Below are 14,117 nucleotides of genomic sequence, written 5' to 3' on the forward strand. Positions count from 1 at the left end.
AAGAGAGTAGGGCTTTCCTGAATCGCTTCAGGAATCGGCGAACGATAATGGCGCCACTGCCGTCACCTAGACTATCGCGAACGCGCCCCTTAAACAACTCCTATATACATTTCTCCGTTGCCACTCATCCTTAACAGAGATGAGATAATTTACCAGAAGAAAGTTAGCTGTTCCTACTTTTTGCTGTTAGCACCTTATTTATCATTAGCTCGCGTTCGCTACGTACTATACGTATGAAAATACATAGATAGCTGCATGTATATATTCGAACAAATATGTACCGGTTTTCATTGCTAATTATAATCGTTTGTGAAAGATGACAGTTGCAACCGTAGGATTAATAGTAGAACGATGCTGTCAAATGATCGGTGCATTTCCTCTAACCGCTTTACTGAGCCCTTACGGAATACGGATAATAATAGTTGGACGGACGGTTAAAGGTAAAATAGTCGGCCATCGTTTGTTCATCGGAACCCGAACTAACTATCTTATGTCGTACCATTCAAACGGTGACTTTTGGGGGCCGTTTCGAGGTGAGGAGGTAGCACAACGGAAATGAATCCTTTATTTATTAGGCCAGCAAACGGACACCATTGCTCGTACAGCGAACCAACCGTAGTTGGTCATTGTCTGCAGCCAGCAGTGGTGCATGCAGCGAAAGGGCAAAGTGGATGACGACGACAGGCATTGCATAAAAATCAGGCAGGCTCCCGTTATCCCCTTCTCCCCGCTTCGACGTAGCTTCGTGTCTAAATGTGGCCATTGGGTCCTGTCGCTCGACAGTAGAAGTCTCCGTCCAGTAACTAACGAACTAGCCACTCTCCCCCAAAAAAAACCACCGTAGTGCCCACTGATGCGACGTGCACGATGCGTCTGAATGAACTCTGCTTACTTTTTTTCTACTGAGCCATTCAAGAAGAGAAATCTGAAAATCCCCTGAAGTAGCTTTGTCAAGAACTAAGATACGATAATACATGCTGTATTTCGATCGAGCGAAACAGCTGAGACAAATTTCGATCTACGCTGCTTATCTATTAAAGAATTTTGTGCGCGAAATTAAAAACCCCCCGCCGAGATGACAGTGGGGCTAGGACACCGGGCTGACAACTAGGAAATCACAGGTTCTATCCCGAGCTAAATAATGTTATTAAATTTAGTTTCTAATTACTCAACATGAGCTTGTTGTACCTTCGTTTGGTCAGTTTGAATCTTACCATATTCCATAATTGGAATCGTATCCCATGTTCGTTATTGTCATCCGTAGTATACATCGGCAATGAAATGTACAACTGTTTTTAAAAAAAAAATTGAATATACATTTCCGTACGTCTCTGTAGTAATTTAGGATGCAGTGATCACTTAAACCGGAACATAGGATTGTAGCTAAATGTTGACGAGGATGCAATATAGCAGACAAATAAGATTCTACATTAATATCTAATGATTTAGCCCCGGTTTTTCGATCCCGATTTGAAGATCGTTCCGTCTGCCACGTACGTTATTCAAATAATTTGGAAGGAACTAAACACCTGAGGTTTAACGATGATAAATAGAGTTAGGCCTGCGTTTCTAAAATTAGCACTCAGTCTACATATTTCAACCCGAAACCGTCTGACATATCTATGGACCGATGCCTCATACCAGCAGATATGTGCAGTATGTCAACGGAAGTGAATGATGATCGACAAAAACGTACGATTGTCACGTAGTGGTCAGGTTCGAAGTTCACGTATTTGTTATGGTAAACCTACTAGTCAATAATCCTCGATTGCGCTGTCTAATAAATGACAACACTTTGGGCATATTTCTCCATAGAGCATTCCTGGTGTTAATGCCAACTCAGCCAAAATCAATACCTGCGGGGAGCTTGTCTCGCCGGGTTTAACTTGCCGCGCGTGCTCAGCTTTTTTAGCAGCACGGAAATACCGTGCTGCACGTTGGTACCTTACTACCATTATCGGAATACCTGTTCCGCATCCTCTAGACATTATGGATCACGTTTCATTGGTTAAGTATGTATTACGACTTATTTACTCGATACTGTAATTATTGAGGCAGCTTCGCGCGCGTATCTCCAAGGCAAACTTTCCGTGAAAAACGTTAATTAGTTTGTTATATTTACCTATCGAATACTGCGATACTATAAGCCAGGAGGGAGAGGCACTGGTAGGTTAGGTATTCTAAAACTAAATGCTAGTAGATATCGTTTTGGCAAATCCAATCAAAATGGGTCATTGAAACAGGTTACTTCGTCACAACATTTAGCCCCTTGAAACGAACCCAAATTTTCGCGTCTTTATACAGATTTTTATTTATATATATTTACACATGTCGTTTGAAAATAGATATGTATCTTAATGATTGAATTGTTTAAACCACAATAGGAAATTACTGGGTTTGTGGCCATCGTCTATGCCTTAAAATCAACCTTATTATGAAAAAGTGCTCGACTCTGATAAGAACAGGTTTTCCTATAAAGCCTTTATACCGCATTGCTGTTACTTTGCTGTCAAAAACTTAAATTATGTCTTTTTTTTGACTGCAATCTAATAACTGCCTACAACTTAGGTGACTAACATTGTTGAAATCTTTATATGTTATTGTGACTTTAGAAAGAATTTAGCTCACACTTCGGTAAGTATGGTGCATGTTTTCTTTTCATAAATACATTTGATATTTCTTGAGAATCTTGTTGTCTCCTCTTAAGATGTGTTTATGAACACTATATGTATATGTTTGTCCTAATATTGATTCCAGTGAGCCAATCTGCGATATCTGCCTGCCGTATATGTGCACGGTCCACGTGGGACAGATACCATTAAATGCTCAATCGTTTCTTCAGTATAACAATATCACCGGCAAAACATGCATCTCGACAAAGAGCTTGCTATATTTGCAAAGACAATTTCCCAAATATCCACGATCCTTCTCAGGGCAACGCTATGATGCCCTTTTTTCGTCTTCCTTTTTCCTTCGTCTAGGGTCATTCCCTTTTCCTGCGTAGCAACCCACGCTTCCAATCTGCTCCACTAACGCCTAGGTCGTCGAAAACTTTGCTCCTATTTTTGCTCCCTGATAGAGCCTCCAAGCAAGCCTGCCCGATTCTATCAAGCAGGCCAACACCGTCTCGGCTACACCTCTATTCGAAGGATCGGCCTTCTGGCCGTAGGCAGCAGAGGCACCACGGTACCAAAGCCAGCGCTGCGGCTATCCGTTCTTCGATGGAGTATTCGCTTTCCTTTTGCTTTTGCGCTTCCTCTATTGCTTTATATGAGAATATATCTATCTATCTGCCGAGCGCCAGTGGGTTCCGGACTCTTCTCACATTAGGGTAAGATGGGAGAGAAGAAGACGGGGAACTCCGCCGGCCACTAGCGCCAGCTGGTTCGACAAAAGAGCGTCTTGTGACGTTGGATCCGACGGCCTGTGGCTTAACTCAGGCCCGAAGAATCTAGGCGCGACTGCCCCAAACCCCTTTGCAAAGCAGTTCACCAATGCTACTCTGCTGGCCAGTGTCCCTTCATCTTTCCAGCCACACGCCAATCGCCAGCCGGCTGCAGAATTGCTTAACGCATTTGATTGCTGATCGCTTGATGCCGAGGTGTTTGTGATGACTGGCAGTGCCTGGGCAATCCGTTGCCACCATATACCTTGCTACGCAGGGGCATTCTGTGATAATATTCATATGTATGCGTATATGTATGCATGTATGTGCAAATGAACATCTTTTAGAAAGTGATTTAACACGGCAGCGCATAAAAGAGCTCTTCCAAAGAGTTGTATATAGCCTGGATTGAGAAATTTCGCTTGACATGCTATATTATGTGTAATTCCCGGTTCAATAAAAAAAAAGCAAACCAGTAAATTAAACATGCATTCGTATATCTCTGCAACAAAACCATTATTGCTTCTAAAGGCATTGAACGGAATAAAATTACTACAGACGATTCGATAAACGTAACCTATTTGCTTTTTCCTAATTAATATTACGGCACAATGCCTCATTTTTGTGCCACCTTCTTGCTCTCACGCATTATTCGATCCAGTTTGTCGAGCGACAAAACATGTAGTCTTACTATCTGCCCCAGTAGTGATAGCTTTACCTAACGATGTCTAAAAAACCATACAAGCATATAAATTGTGTATGGATTAAGTTCAAAGGACATATTAACGTTTGCACGGTGATGCCTCAATTGAATCGGTTATGTATGATGACACGATGCAGTCATGTGGCTCGTCTTTTGACTGGTCCATCAAATACAAAAGTGGACAAATATATGTAGAGGATCAGTGTATTTATGACACCAAGGCACTCAAAACCCCGGACGTACACGTTACCTGTACACTCTGTACGTTCAACAATATATCGACGTTTAATCCTATTCTATACAGGTTTTTTCCCAGAGAGACGAGACACCTTGCTGCAGCTGAGATAGATGAAAATTGATAATTTTAGCCCCTGCGTTACATATATATATACCTGTGTGTCTCGTGCGCTGACCGGGGTTTAGCAACCGCTAACAGGAAATCCCTGTGGGCTAATCTGCACCTATCGCCAAAACGTCCAGGTCAATCCGTCAAGCCGTTCTAGCAGTGTCCTCTAACTCTTTTTCTTTGAAATAGGTTTTGATGTACGAAATGTCCTCATAGGCAAATTGATTGCAAATTGTATTGACTCCATGTAAAGTGTTCAGTAGAGGGTAGGAAGAAAGGACGTCGATTCCCTTGTCAACAATGTGTGAATAGATGCGTGTCTATACGGAACTAGATTGATGGTATTTGAGTTCTAGAATAGAGGCAGTAATGAGAGTTTTTTTTTTTTGTTTGTTTTTTGTGTCTTTGTGCTTGCATCTGTAGGAGTTAACGTACAGTTCTTCGACGTTTCCTTGGATCATGACAGCAAAGCTTTCTTTCTCACTATCAGTTGCAGTAGAAGAATATCGTGCGGCTTTCAGACTATTTTGCGAAGAGTTCTTAGGCATATTTTGACACACGATGAGCGTTGCCAATAACACTTGCCAGATTATGTTGTTGTTGTTTAGAAAGCTCTGCCATGGCCATCACAGCTTTATTGCCTATTTTAAGCGTTTTTTTTTTTTTTTCGTCAACATCGTTGAGGCTTGCTTTTTCTCAATGCTGTTGTTGCTTTTTCGTTAAAGGTTGCCTGACTCCTTCCGTGAGATGGCTTTGCTCCTTACTAGCTTATCGCTTACAGAACCGCCTAAATTACCAACAGGCCATACTGGCCTTCTTCCTTAAGAGGCCTTCTGTTTGGAGAATGGAAGTCAGGGACAGCTAACGTAGGCGGTTCGATGTTATGTAGAAGCGGTCATATCAACAAATCTGAAAGAAAAAAAGCTTTCTACCTTCTATTCACTTACGATATAGCAACTTGATTCTCGATTAAATGCTCCAGGCACTTAAACCACGTGGTAGGCTCACACACGTTGTACTGTGGTGCGCATATACATGCGCGAACCTTTTTAAGTGAAAAAATTAGGTAGCGAATGTTATTCGAGTTTCCACAGCACCAATATTCCTAGTTTTCGATCAGCCTGGGAGGAAAAACGATAGGTTATTTTGCAACTTTCTATCTTTTTATAAATCGTCTCCTATCGATTACAAGGATTGTACGCCAAGTTGTCACGTACCAATGGAAGTTCAGTGAAAACTCAGAGAAAAAGTCGTTTCGCTAAGTGGTGCTTTCGTATCGTTTATTACCCCCTAGTCTTAACGGTCTTGGGTTCCAATCTACTCCAACAACGTGTGTCTGCACTCGTATGCGAAAATAATCTGACCATGGTCAGAATCCAGTCTATTCGTCTTACGCACACGATATCGCAGCTATCGTTTACAAAATTTAAAAGAAAACAATTGCAGTGGATGTCCAAGAGAACTTTGCGGAAACGGCACATTGGCCAAATGTTTCCTACTTTCGTTTTTTCTTTGTAGAGGAAGGTAGCAGCGGCACGGGTTTGTTCATTTGCGCTCGAACCGTTGGTATTTGTTGTCGCATCGTTTTTTCGGACCGCTGTTGATTGGAGGCCTCTTCTCCTTACCCTCACCTGAGCGGCATACTTGCGGCGGAAACCGCTTGAGTATCTGTGCGACACCATGAGCTCGCGAAGCGGTCTACGTGCGACGCTAGCAGCCGCTCGGAAAGGCCACGACTTACAAGGCCCTCCTGAACCTATCGTCCTTCGCCCGCCGAGGGCGAATGACGTCTCGCAGACAACCAGGGCCCGCCTTTATGCCTCCTGAGGGGAAAGAGACCTTTCAGTTGAAGAGGGAGAGGGTATAGCAGCACGTGGATGGACGGACGGACAGCCTGAGAGCCAAGTTCTGAATAGAAAGTGTCGCAACTCTTGTTAAGTTACGAATTCGTCAGCGAGATGATTTAGTGCATTTAGGAATGCAGACAAACGTACTGCTATAAATACGAATGGGCCTACATAAATATTTGTCCATGTAAATACAATCAATTGTTGCTTCATGAACTACCCGATACGAGTAGGTATGTGCCGTGGCTTAAACCTGATGAGATACTGGAACAAATATAAGCACGAGCATGGTTCAGAGATGAAGACGATAGAGTACGTAACAATAGACGCTTTGGCCTAAAACTGTACAAGCCTTATTGCGCTTAATCGTTTAAATAGAACAACTGATAACACCTTTGAACTCCCTGTCCCGTCAGCGTTAGTGAAGCTCACTTATTTCTTGATTTTGTAGGTTCGTTTGGCCGGCGTCTACAACTAGATCATAACATGAATATAATTTAAATCAATGCTTCCCTAAATGATTTGTAGCCCTTGTATAATACCTGAAATGGTACGTTATCCCACTAGCACACAACGCAACGAAAAGGACAACACTATAGATCCCATCATCTGTTAGCAGGTCTTAACATTTTAGTGAATTACGTAAAATTACGTGAAATCTATGTGAATGAATCAATGTCCTACAAAGCCGTTGCTACTGTTGCGACTACGAGCTATCGAGGCGCTTCTATGCAATTGGGCCTGATGGGAAAATCCTGAATATCCTTGGAGGACACTAAAAGAAAACAAATTTCTCTACAAATGAAAAAATATACAATGCACCACAAGTGCTATTTGGTTCTTGAACCTCAGCGCAGCTTTGAGCATTTTAGTAGTCGGCGGAAGTCATCGCTTCTGTAGTCTCCTGTTAAAATTACCGTTATTATGAAATAAAAGAGAAAATATGAGAATTTTTATTATCATATATGTACAGGCGCGCTTTAAGCTGATTTTACAAGTTCGACTAGGTACAAAAAAACACACACTCAAGTGTCAGTCGATGTGTCCACCTGAAAATACTTAGGAATTGTTTATTTTTTTTTCATTTGATAAAGCCATTGTGAAGTTTCGCTTTGTTTCAGTTATGATTTGTGTTCTTCAAACGTTAAAGAGAGATATTTGTGTGCTGTAAGCATCAAATCTCATTAAAAAGTTCGACATATTTTGTTTTTGTTTTCAATAATTTAGCATTATTCTTTATTATTTAGCATTTATTATATTATATCACATAGCGGAAGACGACTTCGAAGGTTCACGCGAACCGTTAGTAGAAAAGCATCTTACTGAGCATATCCTTGTGTTTGACATACTTCCTGATAACTAGACTTTACTTAGAGAGTCGATCCGCCACTTTCGAAGACAGGAGCCATGTTTTAGAACTCGAAGGTAGCATTCATGTTGCGCATCATTTCACCACCGTCGGTCAGCCACTTTTTAGGACTTAAGATACCTAAATAATATAAGGCCACCGGAAGAGGGCTCTTGTAAATCGAGTATCTTAAGGAGGCGGTCTATTTCTGATTTTTATTCCAACATGTTGAATTTCAACTTTTTTTCTCGCACAGAATGAAAAAAATTCAATTGTACTAGATAAAGTATCCTCTTCGCACCCAGAGCAAGAGTTATATTAATTTTTGCACTAGAACTGACATTAATATTAGAGCCTATTTTTTTTTTTTACTAGACTCTCCAGTATAAAAGTTTCGCATGAAATTAGAAGCGCTACATCATTCATGATCTTTACGAAGCTATCATTTTTTATTGGGATGGTTGCAAAACCTGTTTTAAAAACCTGCACAGCATTCTTTGTTCGTTCTAACCGTTTTTATTAATTCTAAACCTAGTCCAATTTTTGCAGTGTTATTACCCTCCGCGTATTCGCAGGTCCAACTCTGAATAACTACATATCCCTGGTCACGCTGTTCAACCCAGCATTTAGTCGAATTAGTTCGATATGCGCAAATACATATGTTCAATTACAATATGCAGCTCATGATTTGTTATTGCCTCTGAAGGCCTGACTCGACTAACTTAATGGTCCTATTCAAGCCTTTAAGAAGAGGCATAGCGAACTAGTATTTGTTTTTGGTGTATATAAAAGACCGCCTTCAGTATCCATATAAAATTCAATTCTTGGAAGAGATGCAAACTTTTAGAGACACCTAGTATAATACCTCCCTTTGTTGTCTTAGATGAATAAATAGTCGAGCACCAATACCGTCCTATCTCAGTATCGTTGTGCGAATCTAAACTGCTGTACCTTGTGCTTGATAGAAATTCATAAAAAAAAATTAAGCCCATTCTCGACTGCGTTAATGCCTAACAATAACGTTAAAAGACCTAGTCTCATCGTTTGCGAGCTTCTCCCCGAAGTTCCTGTTGACAAAAGTAAGCTGAGGTATCATCAAGGCCAGGAAGTCAGTGCTAGTGGTAAAGAACGGTAGAATAATAGGACAAAAATGAACGATATAGGTACCTCATTGTAGTGACTATGCTAGAAGTCGCTTCCTTATATGCGGGTGACGACGTCGTTGTTGGAATATGGCAGCAGGACCTTTAGAAGGTACCTTCTAACTTCGGTTTAGAAGGGAGGTCGTTCACGGTAAATATGCGTTGGTCATAGGAAGGGCTAGTTGAGGGGTATGAACAAGAGACGATTCGTTTTCAGCAGAAAGAACGGACTCAACGGAGAGAGAGAGAAATGGCCAGCAGAGTGAAAGAAAGAAAGCCAGTGAAAGGTAGACTGCTGTAAAACATCTTCGTTTTCTTTCGCACGAATGCGTTCATTCAGAAGTAGGGAGGGCGAATCGGCGACAGCGACGGCGACGAAGTGGAAAACGGCGAGGAGGGCAATGCTGCGCCATTCTGCGAAATAGCGCCATGAGGCCGCAGCGGTTTGGAGCGCGGTTTCGCTGAGTATATGGGACTTTTATAAAAATGCATGTGCCAGTCATTCGCAGGTGCAGACGGATCTACATGATGATATATGTGAGATATTCAAAGAAGATGAGCGGGTTGGTAGCAACTGCCGGACTCCTGTCCTGGTTGCAGGCAGGGATGTTCCTCTTAAAGTCCTTTTATTCTCCCGTAGGGTAGTCTTGTGGCCCTTTCCCCATACTACTCTGGCTGTCTAAGGCAGCGTCCAGCCAGAGGTAGCTGGGAGGCATTGCCAATAGCGTCATTGCCGATGTCGTTGTACTTCTCACCTCCTATGCCTCGTCTTTGTCCCGTTACTAGTCTCGTTCTTACCGCATTCCTGTAGTCGTTGCTGCATTTAATGCTACGAAAGCGAGGCGAAGAGTTGCAAAGCGATAGCGCCAACTTGGTGTAACGGGGGCGGGGGGCGACACAATTGAGCGAGGAAAACAACAGAAGTGAAAATGGGGGACAGTGGGAGAAGGAAAAAGAGGAGCAGCCAAGGAAGTCAAACAGTGCAAATGGAGTAGACAGCCACTTCTTGGATGGAACGCTACGGAATAGCACAGAACCGCATCAACAGACAATGTAAGATGCGAGTTGTCGGACTCAGGCCAGGCTAAAGCGCCAGGCAAAGGTTTTGTCCCAGAGGTAGCTGCAGGCTGCGTTTTTGACGATTGCGATGACGAAAAACGGCAAAAGAATGCGGAAAGAAAGAGGAATGATGCTAGCAGGTCGCGGGCAGGCGGGCGGTCGGCCGGTGGAAACGATGCGGGAGTTTGTAACTGAACGAAAAAGAAGTGAGATGAGGCTCGAGATGGTTGCGGGAGGAAACGAGAGACACAGAGGGACAAGCTAGAGAACCTCTACACTAGAGCAGCCGAAGGAAGCTAATGCTGAAAGGCGAGAGGAAGAAGACTTCCACTGCCTCTTTTTGCCGAAAGGTAAGAGTGGTACCGGAATGAACTGAGACGGATAGGTCGACACCGTGGCGCCATGCATTGCGTTTGCAGTCATCGTAGGCCCGTTCGCAGCAGCAGAGCAAGCGAAAAGGAAGCGGCATCTTAAAAAGCGTGACCTTTCGTGGCTCTAGGATAGGTAGAAATGTTAGAGATCAAGGCGTTTCTGTCGTTGGTGTGCGTGTGTGCGTCCGAGGTGAAAGGTTGGCTCGGTCCACCAGTCCACTGGGCGGAGAGTAAAGGTTAATCTCGGACTTCCGGCCCGATTGAGATGGCAGCGAGATGACGCGCGAGGCACTACGTAAAGAGTTGAAACAGCAGTAGCTGTAGTAGTAAAGAGTCAAAGGTGCAGGGGGTGCAGGAATTCCAAGTAGAGTAGAAGGGGAGTATAAGAAGAATATTTTCGTCTGATGGTTGGCGCAGTCGGCCGATCGCGGCACCACAAGACCTCAGATCTCTTTGCGTGCACACGCTGTCTCATCTCCAGGGACAGGAAGTGTGAGAATAAGAGGTCGAAGGGGATAGGGGCTCGGTTACTATGTCAGCTCACGGTGAAGTAAAGCAATAGAAAAGAGACATCGCGGTTTTGTCGGGATTAGATGAAGACGTCGAAAACACAAGGGCTTTTACGTATGCCACACGACTTAAACGGGGAAACCAAGAACAAGAAATGTTGAGACAAGTCAACTAACCGGACAAGGATGATGACGATGATGAAAAGTGATCAAGTGGGGTGCAGAGCGAAAAGAGAAGGGAGCTGTATACATATAGATGTGACATGAGTGAGTGTTCGACTGAATGCGGTAGATGCGTGTATGTAAGTTGGTGGTACGGACCAGGAAAAATTAACCCTTGAATAGGGGCAGCTCCGGACTACAGAGCCGTCATGTACATGAAAGCACAAACGATGACGATAGTACATATCGACTCGCTGTGCTTGGGAAGTGAAGTAGGAGAACAAGATCAGATTTCGAAACTCAATGAAACACATAGATAGTCAACCTGAATGTAGCAATCAACGTTGTTAAACCAAATGTTTTAATACAGTTCTGTTGAATTGTCTCCCACTGCGACAACGATGCGGTGTGACCATAATTCTGAATTATATGTATATATTAGCCCTTTGGATAGAGAGCTTTTAATTTCGTTCTAGCAAAAAGGACAAACGGCCTCTATGAATTTTGTTATCGGGATTAGGGTAACGCTAATAGAATATTTGGTGTTACTGCGAATGTAAAAGGAGAAGATATGTTGTCTATTCAGCAGCTTTGTTCAAGCCCAACTTTCAGTATATCTACTACTGGTCTGGATAGTTTAGAATTTATGATTTGGAAAACCTGAAAGGGAAATTGAAGACGGTAGGCATACGAGATTACAGACGGATATTTCTCAATTCAACATGGAGCAACATTTTGACGAAGTACGTCAAAACAAGGGAGATGTTGCGCACCATTGCTTCTGCAATATCATTAATCTATCCTTAGTATTACTACTCTAAACCGTTCCGAGAGGCAAAAACTTCGTTACGGCTAAACAAGGGTATCGAACAGGATGAGCTTTTTATGAATGCTAATTTGACGTTCTCAAAATTTAAGCTGACGGCAGTCTGTTGCTAGTCGTATCACACTATCGACGTTTAGGCAGCATTACACTGCCACTTTTCTGCATAATTTATGGGACTTTACGGTTAGCTATAAATAACAGAACGGCAGTAGCAACTAGGGACAAGCATGAAACTTTAGTTCCTTGTCCAGGTTCCATGTCTAGGCCGTCAGTCGTTTGCAACCTTGGTATGAGCTGCTGTTTGGAAGGGGTCACTTCTTTTAGGCTTTCGGTGGCAACTCCCCAGGCAGCTACAAAGAGAAATGTGTTAAGGCCAATGAAGAGGCGGCAACGACGACGTACACCGGAGGGCCACGACTGCCGTTGCATCGAAGCCATTGCGTGTCGTCTTGCAGTGCAAACGAAAATAGGGACACAGCAGCGCGACGCTGTCACTCACGTTACCGGAGCGTATGTATTTTTGCCATAAACAAACCGCTGCCCGCTGTTGACACGCCGGCAAATGTTCACTTCCGTTTATTATTTACAGCGGGCGGCAGAATATGTCGTGACGGGGGCCAGCACCAAAAAAATGAGAATGAAGACGACGCCGACGTACAAAGGGCAGAGTGGAGGTCAGCTGATGATATCGTGCGTCATTTTTAAAATACATATCTTTCCGCTTTTATCTCTGTTTCCTCTTCGCCAGGAAAGCGATACTAATTATACACATATAGAGGAGATTTACTTGTAAGTATGGCTAAATTGTATTTGTGCATGGAGTCATCCATCTTTGTGTTACTCTCACATTTAATACGAATAAATGAGTCTTGAATTGGAGATATCGGTGGTAAACAATGCCTTTTTGTATGCTGGTTCCAGGAGGCGATGTCTGTAACGCATGGGGCCCCGATACTGTCTAGCATAAACTTCCAGATTATATTGTGGTGTACAAGTGGAAGAAAATGCAAGCATTTTTTAAACTCGATTACTTCGTGTTACGTTTGAGGTTTCCGTTGCACTTGCCAAATTTTAGTTGACTAAATCCAATTAGTACTAAAACCATAGTATATTTCTTTCTCAACTGCAGTACGTTTTGCCACCATGTTGTCACTCGCTTTGAAGTCAAGGCCGCTAAAGTGACGTTATAATAATTTAGAAGCTATAAAGGGTTACGCTGTGGCTATTACAAAGTTTAGGCAAGAAGGCGATTCCTCATTCCTCACGGACAAGCCTACACAAACGCCAAACGCCTATAATAGTAGGATATGATTCTACCAATGGAAGCAGGTACCCAAAATGATTTTAGCTTCTTAAGATCATTCCAAAAAAAGCAGATCAACATAGAACGGCTAAGTTGGGTCATCAGATTATGCAACTGTTATAATAAAATTTCCTGCGAGAGAATAGTGCGCTAGGGTTCGTCCGTAGGGAAAATATTATCAATATATTTACATTTTACGGGAGTATGCGCGTTATACGAGCAAGGTTTTGTATTCTGTGTGATGACGGATCAATTTGATTCGGGTCTCAGACACAAACGGCCATAAAAATTGCTTAGTTATTTAGGCTAAATAGAGGAAGATGTTTAGTCGGACAATATTAGTAAAATACAAATCAACACCACATAATACCTCAAACGATTAGGGCGTCGAATATTACTTACGGATCACAAGAAGTTTCTATAAATTCTCCGAATATCCTCAACTGGCACATATACAAACATACGAATCGTCTCAAAATAGCGATTTTACGAAGTCTACTCGAGATCGATAGAATGTGAGAGTAAGAAAGGTTCAGTAGACTCTAGTGTTAACAGCGACAAGATTCTCAAAGTTGTGTTCGAAATGAAGAGTAATAAACCCATCAACTTTATGCCGGAACCAAGGAGCGAAGGATTAACTAACTAAATGAGACAATCTCAACCAGTCTGTTTTCTGATCTACATGATTCGTGGTATATCGTGCGGACTACAAGGGGTATGTCTATCCCTTCTATTTAGATGGCAGTTCAGTTGGCAAAACTTCCGTAGGAGGCATTTTCACGCCTGCTTCTCAGCTCCTGACCGCTGTCACTGGCTGATCGTCTGCTTGTCCTCCTTTCGTCGTGCATTACCATGGCACGATGGTGCCATTTAAACACGAAACGCACTCTTACAGGCACAGGGACTACGATGCGACCCATGGGTTAATTGTCCGCAGCTAACGTTAGCCGTAGCATTGTTTGCATCGCTATGACCAAAAGCGGAACCACCATCAACAGCAGCTTAGCTGGTTTGCTCACTGCTTTGCCGGCTACTGGACAGCTGTTGCTCGTAGTGCGTCGACTATGAATTTTTCCTGTTTTCCCTCCTGTGTTCTTTCAGGCGGCTTGTGGCACC

Source organism: Varroa destructor, unplaced genomic scaffold (assembly GCF_002443255.2).
Source record: "Varroa destructor unplaced genomic scaffold, Vdes_3.0 BEIS01000005.1, whole genome shotgun sequence".
Classification (NCBI taxonomy): Eukaryota; Metazoa; Arthropoda; class Arachnida; order Mesostigmata; family Varroidae; genus Varroa; species Varroa destructor.